Raw genomic sequence first — 21,430 nt, forward strand, 5'->3', positions numbered from 1 at the left:
AACAGTGGCTAGCATATTTATCGCTTTAAAATTCTCGGATTTTGAAAAAATGAGGATATTTCTGTATTAGTTCCTCAAACACTCTCAGTCTCAGAGCTTTCTGTATCTAAAATCACAATTTATAAAAACAAGTGGGGAAAATTTACACGCCTACAATATTAATTTTCAAATGCTAGGTTATCAGAGGAAGATCAATTATCTGCATTGGTCAGGTATTTCTGCATTGTATTTAAGTTTGGATGCTCAAAGTTGCTGAATTGCTAGGGTTGGAAGACCTCTGGACTTCACACAGACCAGCCCCCTTGCCAAAGCAGGGTCACCTAGAGAAAGTGACACAGTAATGTGTCTGAGAGGGTTTTGAGTGTCTCCAGAGAAGGAGACTCCCCAGCCTCCCCAGACAGCCTGTTCCAGTGCTCTGCCACACTCAATGTACAGAAATTCTTCCACACGTTGAGGTGAAATTTTTTCTGTTTTAATTTAGGGTTATTACTCCACATTATGGCCATTCTGGCTTTGGGCACCACTGAAAAGAGTCTGGCACCACCCTCCTGACACCCACCACTGAGATATTTCTGTGTATTGATGAGATCCCCTCTCAGTCTTCTCTCCTCCAGACCAAACAGACCCAGCTCCTGAAGTCTCTCCTCATATGAGAGAAGCTCCAGACCCCTGATCATCCTTGTGGCTCTCCACTGGACCCTCTCCAGCAGCTCCTCGTCTCTCTTGTGCTACGAAGCCCAGGACTGGGCACAGCACTCCAGGTGTGGCCTCACTAGGGCTGAGTAGAGGGGAGGGATCACCTCCCTTCACTGCTGGCCACACTCTTCCCAGTGCACCCCAGGATACCCTTGGCTGTCCTGGTCACAGGAGCACTGCCAGCTCATGGACAGCTTGTGATGCACCAGGAGCCCCAGGTCCTTCTCCACACAGCTGCTCTGCAGGAGCTCAGCCCCAGCCTGTGCTGGCACTTGGGGCTGCTCCTCCCCAGGTGCAGGACCCAGCACTTGCCCTCGTTGACCCTCATTAGGTTTCTCTCTGCCCAATCCTCCAGCTGATCCAGGTCCCGGAACGGCAGCAGAGCCTTCAGGTGGATCAGCCACTGCTCCCAGTTTAGTGTCACCAGCAAACTTGCTGAGGGTGCATTTGATCCCTTCCTCCAGGTCATTGATAAACAAGTTGAATACGATTGGTCCCAGAATTGATCCCTTGGAAATACCACTGGCTGCAGGTCTCCTGCTGGACTCAGCTCCACTGATCATGACTCTCTGAGCTCTACCATTCAGCCAGTTCTTGATCCATCCCACTGTCTTTTCCTCTAACCCACATTTCCTGAGCTTATCTATGAGGATGTTATGGTAGCAGGTGTCAAAAGCCTTGCCGAAGCTCAGGTAGACAACATCCATTTGTTGTGCACATCACCCCTTATTGACCCATCATAGAAGTCTGTCAGACTGGCCTGATATCCCCTTGGTGAATCCATCCTGACTACTCTTGATGACCTTGTCCTTGCATGCTTGATGACAGCCTCCAGAGCGATCTGTGCCATCCCCTTTCCAGGACAGGAGGTTATGTTGACCTCCTGGGTCCTTGTTGCCGTTTTTGAAGATAGGAGTGACACTGGCTTTTCTCTAGTCATCAGGCACTTCTCCTGTTCTCTGATTTTTCAAGGATGGTGATGAATATCTTAGAAACAGCATCTACCAGCACTCTCAGCACCTGTGTGTGCATCTCACCAGAGCGCATGTGTTTATGGTGCTAAGTCTACCTAGCCAAAGCATCTCTAACCAAACCCTTGACAACCAAGGTGAAGTCTTTCTTTCTCCAGCCTTCCTCTTTTGCCTCCAAGGTTTGGGATTTCTGAAGGATGGCCTCAGCAGTAAAGTCTGAGGTAAAGAAGGTATTCAGTAATTCCACCTTCTCCATGCATTTCATCATCAGGATACCCATTTAATTCAACAGCTGCCCCACATTTCCCCTAATCTTCTTTTTGCTGCTGCTGTACTTGCTGTTCTTGATATCCCTTACCAGATTCAATTCCAGGTGGGCCTTGGTTTTCCTTATCACATCCCTGCATACTCTGAGGATGTTCCTACAGTCCTCCCACGTGTCCTGTCTCTTTTGCCACATCACATAAATTTCTTTCTTCTGTTCAAGATTTATTAGAATCTCCTTGTTCACCTATCCAGGTCTCCTGCCCCTTTCCCTGATTTCTTGATCGTGGGGCTACACTGGTCTTGAGTTAGAAGAAAGTGATGCCTGAATATTATGAGGTCCCTTGGATCCCCTTCTCCTCTAGACCCCTATCCCATGGGATTCCTCTAGTAGATGTTTGAAGATACCTAGGTTAGCTGTCTGGAAGTTCAGGGGTGTAGTCCTGCTTACTGCTTTGCTTCCTCCATATGGGATCACTGGAGGCAAGGCTGCCACCAGTGTTCATGTTCCTTCCTGGTCCCTCCTGGTTTGTTAGTACAAGGTCCAGCAACACACCTTTCCTGATTAACTTCTATATCACTTGCATCAAAAAGCTATCACCAATATCTACAGGAACTTCCTGAGCTATGGGCCGAGTCATGTTGTGTCTCCAACAAATATTAGGGTGGTTGAATTCTCAGAGGAGGGCCAGGGCCTCTCCTGTGGTAAGCTATGGTACCATGTCTCTGAAATTGCAGTGAGATCACGGCTCTGTGACGCACACAGATTTCCAGTTCTTTGTGTTTATTCCCTGTGCCCTGTGCATTTGACAGGCACTTCAGGGAGGCAGTCGAGCATCCAGTTTCCCTAGGAGGGGTGTAAGAGGATTCCCCATAGTCATACACATCCCTGATGTGGTTAGCCGTAGGACTCTCATCTTGAGGCAGCCAAGCTTGCCCTGGTTGGCATGGCCCACTCCCCAGGAGGAAGCAGTGGCATGAGCATTACCACTCTGGAGACAAAATCTTCAGTATTGCTGCAGGTTTATAATCCAAAAGTATATATTCTGCAGCCTGGAGAAGGCCCTGTATTGCTCTAAATTACAAAATTGAACAGTTTCTGAAGGAAAAATTTCCAGGACATCTGAAGGAAAAACTGCTGCAGATAATGGGCACACTGTAAAAGCAGTGTTTATGTGAGAGTGTAAAAACATTCAGGCACAAAAAGACAATTTCACATCTTCCCTATCCATCAAATGTCACTTCCAGCCTTTTGGCAACTCCAGTATCTTTCAATCTGTTTTTACAGTAATTTCACGAATACAAGCCGCACCAATTTGACTAAGATTTTGCTCCTAAACCGGAAATGCGGCTAATAATCAGGAGCGGCTAATACAACCTCAGAAGTGCCTGCCAGAGTGCTGAGCCGAGCAGCTGCAAAGTCGGCATTTTGCGATTGTTACAAATCGCTACTTTGTTGCACTGCGGGTGGAGCCTGGCTCCCTGCAGGCAGCACGGGGGGCGGGGAGAGAGGCGGGAGAGCTCTCTTTCCTCCTCTTCCACAGCCCAGGGGAGAGACGGGCGGGGGGGGGGGGCACCGCCATTGCTGCGGCCCGGGGAGGAGAGGGGGGACCCGGGCCGCCCCTGCCGCGGCCCGGGGAGGGGGGGGGAAGCCCGCACCGCCATTGCTGCGCCCGGGGAGGGGGGGGAGAAGCCCGTGCCGCCCCTGCCGCGGCCCGGGGAGGGGGGGAGAAGCCCGCACCGCCATTGTTGTGGCCTGGGGAGGGAGGGGGAAGCCCGCGCCGCCATTGCCGTGGCCCGGGGAGCCGACAGGAGCCCCGCGCAAGCCATTGCTGTGGCCCGGGGAGCTGACGGGAGCCCCGCACAGCCATTGCCGTGGCTCGGGGAGCCGACGGGGTGCTTTGTCCCCGCCCGCCGCCGCCGCGGCAGGAGCGGGGAAACTCCGTCCCTGCCCGCCGCCGGCGCCACGGGCGCGGGAAAGCTCCGTCCCCGCCCGCCGCCGCTGCCGTAGGAGCAGGGGAAGCTCCGTCCCTGCCTGCCACCGCGGGGCAGCGCCGACCCGGGGTGACCAAGCCCAGTGGCAGCGGCGGCCGGCCCCGAGCTGCAGCACCGGGCTGGGCCACCTGGCCCCGTCAGCAGCCCCTAGCGGGCCGAGCCTGCACAGCCTTAGCTCAGCCAGTAAACCCCGCCCTCCCGCGGTTCTGTTACTAATTGCACGCGGGTCCTCGCTGCGAACGACAGAACGGCTTATATTCGGGTGCGGCTTATTTATGGACAAAAACCGAAATATTTGCCAAGACCCAGAGATGCGGCTTATAATCAGTGCGACTTGTATTCGTGAATTTACTGTAATTTCCATAGTGAGACCTATTAGCAAAACAATATCTTTTTTTAGGATGTGGAAAACACCTAGTGAAAAATACATTTTAAAAAATCGTTATTCTTTTGTAAAAACAGGAATGTGATCCAAGTCACACATTCTGCTGTGATGGTTTTCTACATATATTGCAAAAATGACATGTATTTTGAAATAAGTGTGAGAGAAGACATAGCTCACTTCTTAGTTGCTCAAGCTATGCTCCTGCTTGTTCTCTTAAACCAGTTTAGATGATTATTCCAAAACCTGAGAGATCCAATAAGCTGAGGCACACACTGCATAGTATTGATCCCCTGCACTTAAAAGAAGCTTAACTCCAACTACAGATTTGGGATCATTATCCTGTCTCTCAGCAGATCTCAGTTTGGCAAGACCTAAGATGTAGATTCTGTGTCACCTGGTTATTAAGTGCTTGCTTTCAACTTCAGGTGATTATTCCTACTAAATGTGGTGTGAACTTGCTAAAGAGTCAGACAGTAGTTTGCTTTAGATGCTTTATCTACTTCCTCAAGTACTTTCCAGATTTCATTTATCAATATAGAAGATTTATATTATAACAAGTCCACCAAAATCTCTACCAAATTTATTTTTATTTTGAAAAACTGATGAGTTGTTTCTTTTTTTTTTTTAATTCAGTTATTTATGATCCTTTGCCATGAATTTGTGTGCTGAGAAATTCTACCAAAAGAACTTTTACTCTGTCAAATTCTTAGCAATAATGTTGCATATCACAAGGTCCTCCATTAGATGGTCCCATAACACTGACATAAGGAGAATAACCTACCATTGTTAATTAAAATTATGAAAATTGCCAATTAAGTGCAAGTTAAGTATCTGGGATGAACACTGGTATTTTGGTTGTAGTATCTAAGAGCCGAAGTGAAGAAATACAGACATAAATCAATGTAGTGAAGTGACTGAATACAGATCTAAGTCCAAATTAGTAATGGATAATCGTTAATTAGAAAATCTTTCCTTTGTTTTAGAGTAGTTGTTTACTTCCTTTTAGCACAAGTTATTGTTTATCGTGTTGGACAATGTTGACTTCCTATCATATCTTGATATTAATGTTGTTTCTTTATCTTTTCTTTTGAGTTTTATCATCTGTTCCACATGTATTTCAGGCCTTGGAATGCCCTTATTCTCATTACGTAATAAAATCTTAAGATTTTGGAAGCCAGCTCTTTTTATATACCAAGCAATCTCTCATTCTTTATAATTAATTGGTTTCCTTAGAGAATTATATTGTGGTACTTCAAATTTTTTCTGCAAGTGACTTAAAACTTGATTCCAATTTTAGCAAACAAAAAATAACAGAATTCATATAATGCTAGGCAAATTCATATGTTATAGGTACATTTTGATTTTGTGCTATGGTCTAAAAAGTAGACCATCCTCAAGCAATTTGTAGTATTCAAATTAGTTCTTATCTTGTCTGTGTTTGGAAGAATTATGGTACTCATGAGAGGTTCAATACAAAATAATTGTTCTTGTATATTGTAACTGGATCATGATTTTACACAATATTAGTAGGACAAAGTACGTTGCTAAGACAGCACAGCCCAGCAGAAGGATGCAGGGGAATGAGAGTAGCTTCTGCAAACTCCACACTTCTTCTTACCCCTTTGTTCTCGGAACCAGTCTAAAGGTGCAGAAAATATCCAGCACAAGCAGAACTGACAGCTGTGGATACGAACATCAGTAAGTCACCCCAGGACATGTGGAAAGGCAAAATTCCACTTAAAGTACTTTTATGGCTTACAATGGAACTCTAGGATATATACTTGTTCTATTTTCCCTACCTTTTATTATGCTATTGTAGCTGAAATTGATCATAGGAAAAAAACAACTTTTTGGTTTACTTTATGAAGTTAATTTTTGTAAAGTAAGCATTTATAATTTACTTGCTGAAACTTTCAGGCACTGGAATGAGCAAAAGGCCACTGTAAAATCTGCAAGATTTAGAAACTTAATTTCTTGGGGAGACGGGGGCAGGGAAGGAGGAATTATTATCTTTAACTTGAAATTTCTATTGGTCAGTATACAGTATTCCAACTGGAAGGCTTTGACTGAAGTTTTATTGGTTGAACTGCCTGAAGACTGAGAAAATTGCTTCAGAGTAAATAAGAGCCCCAATATTTTACACTAAATCTAATTTTTACATGAGAAAATCATAGCAACAAAACTTCAAAGATTCAAAGCATTCAATTCAGGGGTATAACTTCTTTCTGCTAAGACAAATTCTGTAAATTTTGTCTTTCTAAGACTATATAATAGGACTATATAATAGCTCTCATGATACATTTTTAATGAGTTCTTCAATCTGCTAGAGGCCAATTACAAGATTGTCTGTGTTTAGAGTGGAAAAAAAAATTAGCTCGGTACAGTAGATCATTGTTTTTAAAGCAGAGCTGCTATGTACCCACTGTTTGATATGTCTTTTTTTTTTTGCAGTGTCTCATTTTGATATTGAGAGTAAATGATCTGGATAATATCTAGGCCAGGAAAAAAAAGTCACAGTTCATAGAGTAAAACGCACTTGTAAGCTTACTTAGTTCTTGTGGCTTAGTCAGTTGCATCCTTAATTTCATATTTTTATTCGTCAAGTTTAAATTCATAAATAAAAAAAGAAAGTTTTTTTGTATAAGTACAATATTGTTGTTTTTTTCTTTGAATTTACATTTCAAAACATGACATTGAGAGATGGGAATGGTCACACATACCACGGGGTTTCTGAAAATAAGAAAACTCGAACCTGACCTAATTTCTTGACAGAATTGAAATCTTTTATGCTCTTTTCTTTTTTTTTATCCTGAATCAGATCAATATTCTTAGGAAAAAAAACTAATCATTAGGTTTTATTCTATTTTGTTTTATAAAGAAATACTTCAACCTTTTTGATAAATAAAAACATACAGAATTTGGTGAAAAGGAGGTTCAGTAGTTTAGGAATCTCAGCAATTATATTTTGAAGGATATAGAAATTCTGAATTCTGTATGGTTTTAGGTCATCTGAAATGAGGGGCTACTCTCAGCATCTTAGGATATGCTCATGCTTACCTGTGCTACAAGTTGGTATTGCATTAACTTCCAAAGGCAGTGCATGTTGCCCAACTTCATTGTGCAGGTTGGTGTTAGGCAAAAATGATGCTTTTCAGAAGTCACAGATACTCATGACAAATAATAGGGAGGAAATGTCTTGATTTGGTATTTATAAGAACATTAAATTTAGATTTTTTTTTGTAAGAAAGGAAAAAAAACCAAACAATAAAATTTAAACAAACGCAAGGATTATCAGCCAAGTGGAACTGTTTCTGAGTTTGGCTATTATCCATTTGAGATTAAATCTACACTAGAAGGAATGTTAGTTCTTAGAATAGGAAGCTTGTGAATTTGTTTCCTACATAGTAAGGCACCAACAATGCCTCCTGAACATAATCGGATGGGACAGTGTTTAATGGAGTGGTGTATTTTTCCCTTGAGGTGCTCTTTTAGACCCCTGTTGCTCTGCCTAGATGATGCATTATGGGACAAAGAGACAGACGCACTTCTGTCCTCATCCATAGGCTGATGTCATGCTTGAGTCACAACAGATTGCTTCTCTTCAGACCAGGACAAATCTGAAGGTCCTGGTGGAAAAATCAGAACTTCTTTATCAGGTTTACAATATCTATTCATGTCCCTTCATTTCCTCCTAGTTCTGTTTCTGTTTTTTACTGCATAAATTTTATCCTCAGTGGCTAAACGTGCTGAAAAATTGAGTTTTATCTTTTTAAGATTTAGATTAACAGTTAATGTTAGCATATGGTTTGTTTATACACATATATTGATATTAGACAAAATGGTAAGAAAAGAACCCTCAATATGAACTACCTGTTTTCAGAGACTTTTAAATTTTTATTTGATACAATCCAGTTACATAATTTTTAAACATTTTATGGACAAAGACAGTATTCATTGCATGTTACATCAGTCTTGCAGTATAGTTGCAACGTTTGTGCTCTTCTACTTATTTTCCTCTCATTAGTTCTAAAGGAAATTTGCTTTCAAAGGCTTTAAATTTGCTAATTTTTACATGCTGCTGGGTTTTTAAAATGGCTGTAACTTTTTGAACTTGACACTAAGGGGTGCTGTTTCATATTCTTTGTATGCACTCTGTCTCTTGTTTGCACACACATACCAACACACACATGCTGCTGCTCTTAAACTAGTTTAGCACTCTACAAGTTCATCACCAAGTTAAAAAAGACAACATGATGTAAAATCACGTAAGCTTTTTTGGTCTTATACAAAGAACCTTACTAGCACAGAGTGGAGAAAATCATCACTGTTTTCAGCTCTGCTGCAGAGTCATGGTAGTAATTAAGATACTCAGCATATCAAAAAAAAGCAAAATATATTTCCCTTATAATGTCATGAAGGGGATGGGCTCACACCAGAAATCAAAAAATGCCTGTATATAATGACATGGGAGATATCTGAAATGGGAATCACCAATCTAAATTTGCCTTAAACAATTAAACAGGCCATGATAGAAAGCTTTTATTATCTATAAGTAAAACCTGTACCAGCTTCTAGGGGAACAAGCGATTGCTTCTAGTACTCTTACAAAAAATCATCTAACTAAAAAAAATATTATCCCTCATGTGCATTAAATGTTTCTATTGAGTTGTGTGAGAAAAATATACAGAAAAATATTGTCAGAATGATTATAGTTATTTCTTGAAAAATGGTATGGCAAAGGTGTTGTTTTGTTTTGCAAATCTCCAAGGGCCACTGAAATAAATGCAGGAACCTATGACTAACAGGATTAGTCAGGTGAGATAAACTGTATTTCAGGAATATAGTATGAAACTTATGTGTTGTATTCATTTTTGCATAGATAGCAAAATTTTCTGTTTCCTATTTGTCTGCTAAAGCTCAAGAAGCATGTTTTCCCTATTTGGATGCTCCTTATTTAAATCATATCCCGTTATTCCATAATTCATCACGGAGTTTTTTCTTTCCAGACTGAGTCAGAACTTTTTCTACAGAACCACTCTTGGTTTTGAATGTACCACCTCTCTAAAGAGGAAATGGTGTGGTACATACATGTAGAAATTATCATCAAGCATTCTTACTGTCTCCTGCTTTTCTACCCCTGCAGGAAGTCCTGACCCTGATTCTAAGACTGATGATGAATTACACATATCATATAGCTTTTCCAGCTTGCACGTGACTTGGAATTTTCTAACTAAAATAAATACATCTTGCCGCTCTGAATTTAAGTAACCATTAACATGATTCATTCAGAATTTCAAACTGACATCTACATTCTATGCTAGTTTTAAAAAGAAAAAATTTTTCATTTGCAAGGAGTGCTCTAGTAAGGTGTGCTTGTCCAATTGCCACATATGACAAGCTGGGAAGTAAAGAAGAAAATAAGCCTTATCAGCCAATAACTGTGGCCAGAGGGAAGAATGATTCATTGGCAGCTTCAGAGGTGACTGCTATCTGACTAGACATTTGGGTTTTGGTTGCTCAGCTTTTTGTTTTGGTCTCGTGCTTAGTTTTGTCCTCAAAGAGGCTGAATTTTCTATCTGAAAATTGAATTTCTTCAAGTCATCTTAAGTAATGACATCAAAAAATGTGTATTCCAGTCCTGTTCATCTTTTAGAGCTAACAAAAGATCCATCTTTGAATAAATTAATGGGATATTTGAAAGACAAAAATGGCACTGTGAAAGATTAAATGGCAAAATAAATTCGTAAGTATATAATTTAGAATAAGGGTTGTTCACAAAGATGTTGCATGGTTAAAAACTTGCCTGATAAGGTAGAGACTAGAAATATGTATAAATGTGCTACTGCTATAGGGCAGAAATAAATAAATAAACTCTACAGCTTGCAGACTTCCCAGAGTTTATTTGCCTACGAGTGGAATACACTAACTTTCTTTTCCGGCCCTGTCTATACTGATGTTTTAGTTTTCTTTTAGGACAGATTTCAAAACTTTTATTCTGCAGTCATCATCATGGGGCAACATATATCCACCAGAAATTCATGCTTATTTAATGAAAGCTACATTGAACCTCTGTTAACAGATCTGTACCTGGATCCTTTTAGACAGCACATGCCATGGTGGTAAATGGTGGCAGCCAGAAAAGTGGGAACTAGTTGCAAATATCCATTGCACAGTTCTGTCATTTAGCATCACTCAGAAAAATTGGCATTAATATGTTTACTAAGAGGTCTCCACCATATTCATGCAGTGACAGAGCCATACAGTGCCTGAATCTAGCAGGCACTTCTGGAGGTCACTCTGATTACATCTGCTCAAGTAACTGGTTTAGTATCTCCAAGGAGAGTTTGCCCACTGCTTTCCTTGGCAATCTGTGCCAGTTTTTTGGATCACACTCACTGTAGAGATATTTCAGGATTTTCTCCCTGTGTTTAAAAAGGATTCCCAGTATTTCCTTTTGGGTCCATTGCCCGCTGGTCACCAGCTGGTCACCAGTGAGAAGAACCTGCCTGTCTTCACACACACCCTCATAATATTACAAATACTGCTGAAGCCCCCCTGAGCCTGCTCTTGAGGCCAAAGACTCCAGGAAGTTTCACCCTCTCCTTTTATGACAGATGGTCCAAGACCTTTGTTATCTTCATGGCTCTTTGCCTTTTGCCCAGCTATGCTGTCCATTACGGTCATGTCTCTCCTGAACTGGGGAACTCAGCAATGAAACAGTCATATGGGTCCTGGTAGTGCCAAGTGGAAGTGAAGGATCATTTCACTTGGCTTTCTGGCAATGCACTGACTAATGCAGCCCAGGAGGCTGCTGGCATATTTTCCACTGGAGCACTTTGCTTGTTCATGAGCAGTCTGAATGTCCAGAACTTTTCTGAGAAGGTGCTTTCCAGACAGTCAGTGTCAAGCCTGTGATGATGCTTGTGCTTATTCCTCAAACAGGAAAATGGTTTGCCATTCAACCATTTATTGAACTTCTAGAAATTCCTGTTGGCTGATCAGCATCTCAGGTCTCCCTGGATTGCAGCATTGTCTGTCTGGTCTATCAACCACTTTCCCTAAATCTGTATCACCAGAAAGCTGCTGAGAGTACACTCTGGCCCACCATCCAGGTCATTCAGGAGGAACACTGTTGGTGCCAATATCCACACCTTGGGCACTACACTGCATACTGGCTTCCAGCTGGACCTGGTGGTGCTGATCACAGCTCTGTGCTCCCCAATTTAGTAGTTTTCAGTTCACCTCACTGTCTACTTATCCAGACCCTAGTTCATCAGAATTTTTTTATGAGAACTTTCCAGGAAAACTTGTAATTGAATTAAGCAGAAGTTTTTTGGTGCTGACAGTGATGTGTTTTATTTTGCACTTGATAAAACTGTGCATCATCTCTTAGAACCATCTTCAGAAACACAGAGACTAGAACCAATAACTTTGTTATTTAAACTCACATCTGCTAATATATCAATCTCTTTCCTTTACTATTCAAGAAACTGGCATTCCTATGTACTTCAGTGTTGAAAATGTGTAAAAGATGACCAGTTAAGTTTGGATAAATTTTCAGTTTCCAACGAAGTTAAGATACGGAAGCTCTTGGTTCTTCTTAACTATTTTTTTCATCAGCAGTCGTTCATTTTCTTTTCTTAAATCATTGTATTGAAACAGCAAGCCAACAGACAAGTAAGAAAACTCACAGTGAAATAGGGAAAGCAGTATTTTAAAACAGATGCTTATAGAAGCCACAGTGTCTGTAAGTTGCAGAGATATCTGCAACAAAGAAATTTGGCCTACAGCGTGGTTTATCACATGACATAAGGGAAAATTCTTAAAATGTGAGTTGTTCGGCAAACAATAAGATGAAAAGAGGATTCCATGTATGACAAAATGGCTTTCAGGGTACACACTGAGCAGAGGTAAAAATCCATGACCTGTCTTACATTTCACATGCAACAATGCTGTGCACAACTGCCTTACTTTTCAGTGAGCACTATAAAAATATTATTTTCAAGATGTAGAAGTACGTGCAAAGTCTCTATCGTGTTTGTTATAATGGTGCTAGAGAAGTAGGTCATCCATGCTCAAAATGCTTCCCTCTGTTATCTGATGCCTGCTTTACTTTATAACATCTGCTGGTTGCTGCTGGTTGCCCTTCTCTCCTGTGGACAGATGATCCATTTCAGATGCCTGCCTTCTCTTTGCCAAGGCCAAGCAATGGCATGGTCTAATTGCCTGTCTGGTTGCTTTCTTGTTGCCTTTGGAAGGCTGTACTCTCGCTACTGCTTTTGTGGTTGTTTCCATCAGGCAGTGTGGTCCCTCTCAGAGGCACGAGCATGCCAGACAAACCTTTTTGAGTCTGTGCCAGTCCTCTTCCTTGGGAGGTGAAGCCAAATATCATATATTTAAAGCTGTAATGCTTTACTTGTCCACCTAACTCCTGTCTCCTGAAGTCATTACTTGTGGTTTTACTTCACTGTTAAAATACTCTTCAGTTTTCTTGCCTCTCAGCTCTACCTATTTTCAACTCCCTGCTTAGCAAACTCTTTGTAGGTAAAATGGAGAGATTCTGCTGTTCTACTTAAGACTGCTTATTTTTTATTCTTTTCATGTCATAAGGAAGCAGAATGTGTTTCTTATTAAATGTGAAAGGTTGTTTAAATAATATTTAGGAGCTGTTGTAAATCAACTAAAGCTAGGCTACTTAAAATTATTTTAACATTCTGCGATTAGCAAATAACTTTACACTATGCTGGACAATGAAAACTAAATAGTGTCGCTATTAAAAAAAATGGGATTTAAAAAAATTATTAAATTAATGGTCCTTTTAAGATTTTGATGCTCGTCTTGCATATAGTGTTTCCCTAGTAAGTGACTCATCTCACCAATAATTGATCTCATTTACACAGCTTGCTCTATCAAGAGATACTTTGACTCACTATTAAACATCAGTCAGTTAGAGGTCTTAATTCATATTACTCAAGATTCACAGTCATTAAGGCTGTGAATTCATCACACAACATTCATCTTCTTACAATAGATAAAAAGTACTCAAGGTAAGAACAGAGTTGGTCAGCTTTCCCTTCAGGCTTTCTGCTTAGCTTGAAATAAATTGTCACTCAGGCTCCATGACACATTCCAGTTAAATTACGTCAATCCACAACAGGGATATATTAATCTCATATAGATCACTAGATACCCAGCACAATTAACCTACTTTAGTTAAATCCAAATATGTTTACTTAAATAATCTTGATTTTCCAGACAGAAATATTATAACATTTACAGCAAAAGTAATGTCTGCACTTGCAATCAATCAACACTCTTTCTTGTAATACTATGAAACTATATTACTTCAGTAAGTCTGGTTGTAGGACAAGAATGAAATCTCATACAATGTTTTCAAATCTTCACATTATCATAGGAATTGAGCAAACAATTTAGCATATTTATGCAGAAAAATATGTGACCCAGAATAATTTACTTCTCTTTCTCTTTTGAATGTCTGTTGTTTATTTTGGTTTGGTTTGTTATTTGGGGTTTACGGCTTTTCTCAGGCATACTCACGTGTTGAATAAAAAGGAATAGACTTTTCTCATGCCATTTTAAATGTGATACAGTTGGGTAATATCAGAGTGTCATGATCTGACTTCATTGGTCTTAATGAACTCTGGCAGAAAAATCTGTGTACCAGCAGACGCTCTTAGATATTTCCTAACATTTGGACCTGGTTTAATTTATTTCTATGTCTTTATAAATGCCTTTCTTATTCCAACGAGCTGAAAACATTCAGCTACAGTATACTGTGTGCTCTTGTAATACACTACCATGATAAATGAAAGCTTACTAAGACACTCAGTAGATGCAGAAGCAAAAACCATTAAAGGTATCAAGAAAACTTTGGCATGGTGTGTTGTAAAAAAATATTATCTGAGAATTATGCTTTAGGATTGAAGGATACACAGAGGTCCAATATCAAGATAGCTGGGTCACCAATCCTGCACTTTTACCAGCAGTGAAACTTTCAAAAGAAGATAAATGGATGAAGATTAGTCTGTGACTTGGACTGCTGTCAAGCTAGCAGTGAATGGAGAAGGAAAAAAGGCAGCAAGAGGACAGAGAGATACAGGGATGAAATGCAATTTGCTTATAAGTTCTTACAACATGGCAAGGAAATGTAGTAATGCATATCCCTACTTCTTAGTAATTTAACCTGTATAATCTCTAGAGAGTAACCATTATGATTTGTCAGACTGAGTTGGAAATTATCAAATTAATTTTACATATATAAATACATATATATATATAGTCATTATTTATTTGGCACTTCCTTTTGAGTAAGGCACTGGATGCTTTGTTGTAAGCTAAATTCTTCTTCTGCACCTATGACCTAAGCTATAAAACCTGTAAACGACATAGATGTTTAGGATTTATACCTCTCTTAATAGTAACAACACTTTAAAAATATTAAGATAAAAAGTTTAGACTGTTGAGATCAGAAAAAATTTATGATTTTATGGCAGAAGAGTGCTATTTTATAGTGAAGAGCTAAAAATATAGGAGAAAGTGTGCTTTGAACATATAGATCTTGCTTTGATTCATGGTGTCATGTAACATTTGCTTATTCTCAAAAAAGAGAAAAGCACCTTGAAGTGACAGACAATAAGATAAAGAATTTACTGCTGTATTTGTTTTTGTTAAGGAAATTCTACTTCTGAGAGCTAAAGGGCTTAGTTATATTGGTTGCATTCCTTTTGGAAGAAATTTATAACACTTCTCCAGTCAGTCTTATATACTGCCTCTTTGAGAAAATTATTTGATTTACCAATTTACAGTAATTTCATGAATGCAATAATTTCATGACTATAAGGCGCACCCTTTTGACCAAAATTTTCCCTTGAACCCGGAAGTGCGCCTTATAGTCCAGTGCGCCTTATCTGATGTACAAAGTTGCAAAATTTGCCAAACCAGAAGTGTGAGCTGTGAGCCGTGGGAGGAGCCGGCAGTACCATGGCAGCCGGCTGGAGGCGGGCCCAGGGGCCCATGGCACCCCCCCTCCTGGGTCCAGATGGTCCCAGGGGCCCATGGCTGCTGGGTGAAGGTGGGCCAGGGGGCCCGTGGCACCGCCCCTGCCGGGTGGAGGCGGGCCCAGGGGCCCATGGTTGCCGGGTTGAGGCGGGGCCTCGGCCAGAAACCATGTGGGGGGAGCTGGGGGCAGAACCTCACTGCAAAAAAAACCCTGCACCTTATAGTCCAGTGCGCCTTATCTGATCTACGAAGTTGCAAATTTTACTGACTCCCGGCGGGTGTGCCTTATAGTTCGGTGTGCCTTATGGTTGTGAAATTACTGTGTAAGCGACACCTGATTATAAGCCGCATGTCCGAGTGTCGGCAACTGTCTTGGGTTACAATACAGAGTGTCATAAAAGGTATCTATTCTATCACCATCTGTTGAGGGTGGGGACAGTGATCCTTATCTCCATGGGAGATATTCTGCTAATGGGCCATCCATTGAAACCAGGCGGGGCATTTATCTTTATCTTTTCACAACCCATCTTTCCTCCAGGGAGTCATTTTCTGCTAATGACCCATTGAGTCCCACTGTGTGACTGACAAAATTACTTCATCCCATTGGAAGTTGTTCCAACCAGGGTGAAGAGCCCAACATTTCTTACCAAAATAAAAACAGAGGTTTTGGGACACTAAGGTAGCTGCTTTCTCCACTGGACTCCAGAGGAAAACTGGATTTCTCCACATCACCACTGGACCTCCAGAAGGAAACTACACCTTCTACAGGAGCACTGCTTCAACTGAATCACATCTGCCACTGCAAGGGGACTGCAGCCACCATTTAATGGGACTGCTACCAACACCCTGCCTGATGGGGTGTCAGGTTGTGCTCTGACTTTGTCAGGGTTTGGAGTTTGTTTCTTTGTAGTACTGTATTTCTATTTTAATTTCCCTAGAAAAGAACTGTTATTCCTAATTCCCATATTTTTGCCTGAAAGCCCCTTGATTTCAAAATTATAATAATTTGGAGGGAGAGGGTTTACATTCTCCATTTCAAAGAGAAGCTCCTGCCTTTCTCAGCAGACACCTGTCCTCCAAACTAAAACAGCAACTTTTTGTTCTTTGTCCATATATAAGCCGCACCTGATTATAAGCCGTACTTTGGGTTCGGACCAAAATTTTAGTCAAAATGGTGCGACTTATAATCGTGAAATTACTGTACTTGTTTCAGTATTTTCATACAGCTGAATTAGTGTTTTAAAAGGAAAAAAAACAATTTTCAGTTTTATGATCTGGAGCAAAGCTAATAGGAGTTTTCAACTTCATTGATTTTTGCTCTCCTGACATCTGTTATGAAGGTCTTACTTGCACTGAATGTTACACGCACTGTTGTCCCACTTTTTCTTCTTTCCCTCTTAGTATCAGAACTGTGTTTTTCTGATGCTGTACATGAGGAAAAAAAGAGGAAATGGCTGCATAACTGTTTTACATAACTTTGGAACCATTTTTTTCTAATAATAACTCCCGATTATCAACATCTGCACAGTGTTAATAGCGTGTTGTTAGTCTGTATTACTTTGTATGTGGGCATGGGAAATCAGTGAAAGCTGTGGTGCAACACCATGCTGATTAGATGCACCTCTGAAAAGGCAAGGACTTCATTCTGAAACTCAATGCAGCCTTGTAACCAGCAGAGTAATTGTGTCTTTTGCAACATTAAGGAGTCCTCTTTGTTGTCTTACACTCTGAGAAACTGCATTTTCAGTATAGAATCCTCAGTTTAAGGGCACTTGCTTATACACAAAAAGTTACATTATTTTATATACTTATCATAAGGCAGTTGTACATCTGTCAAACCCCTCCGGATGTTAAGTATTTACACTGTGTTATTTAATAAAAAATTAAGGATTAGGAAAGTACTTCAGTAATAAAAATAGTATATGGTATATCAAAATCTATGGGGTTATACTCTAATCAAGTGGTTAGCATCTTTGTGGCTATGATTTTTTCCCCTGTAACTATTTACCATCCTATTTTAAAGTATTCTTCATTTCATATAATCCAAGTGTTAGAGATTTTTTTAGATACATGACTTGAAAGAATATTGATATCAAATGTGCTCTTTACTACATTCATGTTAAAGGGCAACTGCAGTTCTGAGAGGTCAGACCATCTGAAAAACTCATTTTGCGATACCCTGTATAGTCTTTATAATTAAATTCGGATAAGAGAGATAAGATTCCAAGAAACAGAGGCACTGACACTGGGGAGTAATGTTTCAGTACTAATCAGGCATATTTAAGATTGTTGGACTATAAAGGGGATGGGAAGGAGATGGAAAACTACTGGAAGATACTCATGCTTCCCAGTGTGAGACCAGTGTGGGGATCATGGTGAAGAATGTGTTAAAACCAGAGTAAGAGTTCCAGTCTGTAAAAACAAAAGGATGTTTGACCACACATATGCTTTATCTGTCAGATGGTTCCTCCATGTTTGCAGTCCACCACTCTTGAGAGCCTGATAAGAACTTGCGTCATGGTCAATTATATAAGAGAGAAACTTCTATGGATTTTCAGGTGTTTTATTTGTCAAATACAGGTTTTGTGCCCATTCATGTAACCAGGGAGAGAGAAGGCAAATACAGCTCCCTGTAATGAAGGCCAGTTCTGTTCATAAACAAAAAGACTTTATGATGTCAGTAGTCAATATCTTCCAAACTACTATAATTTTTTAATGGGAAGTTTCTTCCTCTGTATGATGGATACAACACCTACCTATTTCCCAATTTTTAGAAGTTCTCTAATTTTAGCCATCCTAGTCTCTCCTCTTTAGTTTTTAGTTCGTCGAGTAGTTTACACCTTCCTTTAAGTGACTGGAAGCTGTGTCGTCTGCCTTCCAAGACTCATGCTCCTATGTTTTCCTGACTTTCAGGTTTTCCACGCTTCTATACAGAGTAGTTTCAAGGGCAAAAGATGATGGGACTCTGATGCGTCTTTGCCCTTGACATATGGTTTGTAATTCAATTATGTGTGTTTGGCTACTTAATCTATGACGAGTGTTAATCAGACCCCTTGAGCGTCCTAATCATATTAATATTTATTATGTTTTCTTACGAGAATGTTAAGGATATCAGGTTTTCATGGTCAAAGGTGCTACAATATTTCAAAATGACCACAGAAATATTTTCTTCCTTTTTATTGCAATCTGATATTTACCCTTAAAATTATAGTAATATGTGGATTGAGTTTAGAGAAGTCCAAATTACTTCTAGAATTTCAAGATTTTAATATTAAAATATTATTTAAAGGTCTGTTAAGGAAGGCTTGGAATTCTTCTTTTTCAAGTTTATTGAGTAACATATCAAATTTGAAATGAGAAATAAAACAGTATTCAGGATAATCTCACTCTTTCTTATTAGATAAATTCTAAACAATGCCTGAATTATTTTCTTATATAATATATATTGTTAAGAACAGATGATGGCAGCAGATAAAGGTTTGATTGTCTCTTCTTTGGGATCACCTGCGCAATCAGTTCATGATTTGACATTTGAGAGATCTTGTGGACTTTTCCAAATCATGCTGTGCCATCATGTGTCTCTCTGTAATATTTATTTTTAGTATGTTATACTTTTGCATAAGGAACCTGCCAAAGAAAACCTGACCCTCTGCTTCATGTGGCTGAGTAATTACCATGAGTTATTGTCAGTAGTTTCTCTAGGGAGAGCTATCTAACTCTGATGAACTTGAAACATTAGCTCGGAACGTGCTTCTGTTCTCATCCACTGAGAATTCATTATGTCTGATGTCACAGTTGTTCCTCAGCCTCTTGTACGTTTTCCTCAGGTGACCTGCAAGAATTTTGAGTGTAGCACTCATGCAAGCCTTCCATCAGTCATGTTTTTATCACCTTGGGGGTAATTCTGAGTCTGAAGGATTCCTGTAGGACTTTGTTTGTAGTGTGCTGTAAACTGAACACATCACTGAACTAAGTTTGAACTGCATCTTCTGGAAGGCAGCTCTTCACTGTCATTGATCCTTAGAGGCCTAAAATAGTTAGGTTCATAAAGTGAGTTAATAAAACTCACCCTGCTGTATTGCAACATCTTACTAGAAATACAAATGCCATCAGTGAAAGCAAGGGACAAATGAGGGGATTTTAAAATCAAGGTTTATCCCTGCCTAAGTGAATCACTTGCTAAATCTCAATCTCTTTAATCCCAAAGCAGTTCCTTTTAAAAAACTAAATTTGCCCTCCAACTCTTAAAACAGATGTTCAAGGCTGAAAATACTTTTCTCAAGGCATCAGAGTTCTCTAGCCCATCTGAATGAGTGTTGTAATTAAAAAAAACAATGACAATTCTAGCAGCGCATTGGGGTAATAGTATGACATAGACAGCATTGTTACAGTGTAGACGTAATAATCCACTTTTTTTCTTTTTCAGAAGGCATTTCAAAATTTTAGGGCATTTTTTCTGTCTGCTCTTTTCTGCCTTAAAGATGAGGAAGACTGGGAGAGAGATGGACAATCTGTCACAATCCTTGTTAATTTAGTATCTTTTCTTTCTCCCTGCCTGAGTAACATACATCATGTTTGCAACTTTGCTGCTATGATCCACTCACATTCCTGGGAAGGCTGATCAGTGTCCTGACATCCTGTGTGTGTTTCACAGAGCTGCTTACCTGGGTCAGAGAGTGTAGTTAGCACAGGCTTGTCTATCCTGGTGTCTTGAGACTGCCCTGTCTTTGAGCAGCAGTCTTCTAGGCAGTTCATGTGCAATGTGCCAAGTCAAGAACCAATCAGGACAAAAGATGACCTGCCTTTCTCCAACATTTTATCCTCTTTCCTTGATAAAGTAATTTCTTACCTTGGTAGGCTCATTCTTGCATCTAGGCCAAGGTTCTGTCATCTGTAGAGTCAAATCGCTTGGAATAGGGTCACAGGGACCTGTCAACGGCAGCTACATGACAGACAAGATATCATAACCAAAATCCTGTCTTGTAGGTGCGGATGACAGGAGCATAATTGTGTTTGACAAGCTACTAAAAGAGGAGGCAAGCAAGCCACAGAACCCTGCTTTCTCTTCTCTCAGTGCTTTATTCACATCCTTACTGCTTCTAACATGCTCTGTTAACTGATCATTTTGGGCTGCCGACATAATGGGAGCCCTAGGGAATTTGCCTGCATGAGATGTGAGAGGCCGCTTCATGGTAATGTATTAATCATTTCAAAACACTTTAAGGAGGAAGCAGGAAAAATGACAAGCTAATTCTCTGATATATTTCAGAGGTATTCAGACCTCAGTGAGAACAATACCTCTATTCATGTCTTGGCACCATTGGAAATTCAGTTTTCCTTCATTTGAGAGAGCGGCCTGAGCAGAAGCAGAGAGAGAAAGGCAACATCCTAAGACAAGATTTCTGCAGTTACTAGGGTAAATGACTGCAGTGTTCATTGACTATATTAGGAGAAAGTCCAGGGATGTGTTACCTTTACAGAGTGTGTTCAGTCTGTCCTCTGAATTCTTCTCCCCTTGTTGCAATGTACGCAGGTATCAGGCAAATCTTACAAGTTGTGTTCCTCTGAAACCTACACTTTAATATGTAGGGCAGTAAATTTATGAGGACTGCATAGCATTTGATTTATTGGGAAAGTATGTGTAAAACAGGGTCATCTAGCTACTCATTCTACGTAGGAAACAGTAGTTAAATGAAACAAGCTAAATAATATCATAGCATACTATGGGAATAGGGGTTGGCTGTTTTCCCAGCACTGTGCTAGCCTATTGGGTTGGCTGTTTTCTCAGCACTGTGTTAGCCTATTCAGCTCTAATGGGTATGGGTAAAGGCAAACATTCCGTGATGGAACACGGCATGACAACTAGAACTGTGAGTATGCTAGCATTAATTAATTAGAGTGGTTGCCAGCTTCAAGATTAGGAGTTGTGAATAAAATCATGATTATATTATAGTTCTGATAGAAAATTTCTGTAAGTGTTACAACACTTTAAGTGTGCATAATTATTGAACAAACCTATTTCAGCGTAGAGCCAATCAGCTTCAGAGGGTAGTAAGCTGTATAAACACCATTTCAATGCATAAGGTTATAGACAAGGCTC

The 21,430-nt window shown here is 40.2% G+C and overlaps 1 protein-coding gene across 1 annotated transcript in view; it reads left to right on the top strand.

Annotated features, from left to right (window-relative positions):
• The window catches only part of ADAMTSL1 (ADAMTS like 1), a 433,712-nt gene that overhangs the window by 150,765 nt on the left and 261,517 nt on the right, over window positions 1-21,430 (top strand). The window lies entirely within an intron of this gene.

The sequence above is a fragment of the Catharus ustulatus genome, chromosome Z (genome assembly GCF_009819885.2).
Source record: "Catharus ustulatus isolate bCatUst1 chromosome Z, bCatUst1.pri.v2, whole genome shotgun sequence".
In the NCBI taxonomy this organism is placed as follows: Eukaryota; Metazoa; Chordata; class Aves; order Passeriformes; family Turdidae; genus Catharus; species Catharus ustulatus.